Source organism: Salmo trutta, chromosome 20 (assembly GCF_901001165.1).
Source record: "Salmo trutta chromosome 20, fSalTru1.1, whole genome shotgun sequence".
NCBI lineage: Eukaryota > Metazoa > Chordata > Actinopteri > Salmoniformes > Salmonidae > Salmo > Salmo trutta.
The window spans coordinates 44,634,876-44,636,147 of record NC_042976.1 but is presented as its reverse complement, the minus strand read 5'-3'; the positions used below and the strand labels follow the sequence as shown (position 1 = coordinate 44,636,147).

General features: G+C 51.3%; 1 long non-coding RNA gene across 1 annotated transcript; it reads left to right on the top strand.

The window, feature by feature from the left end:
- The first annotated feature begins 735 nt into the window (after positions 1–735).
- Positions 736–1,272, top strand: LOC115155366 (uncharacterized). Its single transcript, XR_003868041.1, has 3 exons — positions 736–798; positions 895–1,059; positions 1,174–1,272. It is a non-coding gene; the product is annotated as an uncharacterized LOC115155366 (long non-coding RNA).

Sequence of the window (1,272 nt, the reverse complement as noted above, 5' to 3'; positions counted from 1 at the left end):
GGAGTTAGTGTTCATGATTTAATTCAAAAAAGAACACTGGAACACTACAAAACAAGAAAACACCGACAGCTCAACAGTACTGACAGCATAACACATTGAACAGAAACAATTACCCACAACCACAAGGTAAAACACACACTACTATATAGGACTCCAAATCAAAGGCAACTCAACACACCTGCCTTCAATTGGGAGTCCAACAACCAACTCACACGTAACATAAAAATCTCTGCCACGTCCTGACCAAAACTACTACAATTGCTCCCTCTGCTGGTCAGGACATGACAGTACCCCCCCCCCCCCCCCCCCCCCCCCCAGGTGCAGACCCCGGAATGCACCTTAAAAAAGAAAACACAAAAAATCCCCAACACCCCAACAAAACCAATAAACAATACCCCCTAAACAATAAGGGGGGGAAGGGAGGGTGGCTGCCGTCAACGACGGCACTGTGCTACACCCTCCCTCCCCCAACCCACCTATCCTGGAGGTGGCTCAGGTGCGGGACGTGAACCTCGCTCCACCTTCGGCGTCGTCCCCTTCGGTGGCGCCGATAGCTGCGCCGGGCAGACGGGCCACTCGGGCTGACCCTGGCAGACGGACCACTCGGGCTGGGCCGGAGGACAGGCGGGCCACTCGGGCTGGGCCGGAGGACAGGCGGGCCACTCGAGCTGGGCCGGAGGACAGGCGGGCCACTCGGGCTGGGCCACTCGGGCAGCCTTGACAGCAGGCAGAGCTGCTCAGTGGATGAGCTACTCGATACTAACAACATTGTGGGGCCATGGGAGAGACTTGGCACCAGTAAGTATATGATTGCAGAAGGTATCTATTGTGATTGCGTTTTTATTTTCTCATTGCTGTTGCTCTGTTATATACCTCAGAGTTTACATCTCACAGGCAACAGCCATCTCGCCATCAAAAAGGCAATCTTCGACAGACTGATGTTGGTGAACAGACTGCAGGAGGAAGAGAGGATCCTGGTGCAGGAGATTAAGAGGCACTGGGGGAGCCAATGAAGAGCAGCCAGGAACCTACAGCTGTGCCTACAGCTGCAAGATCAGAGTAAGTTAAGGTTTATACTATTTTTGGACTGAACTTTTTGTCTTGCTTTACAAATACCCTCCACACTGTGTAGTGTAATTGTAAATAATTGACTGTTTTACTTATTACTTTTAGGTAATGCAGTGGAGGGAGGAATGGCCTTCTCTGCCTCCTGAAGAGAAGATTGAGTGAACTGACACAAGACCAAGGAAACACCAGGAACACCTACCAAAA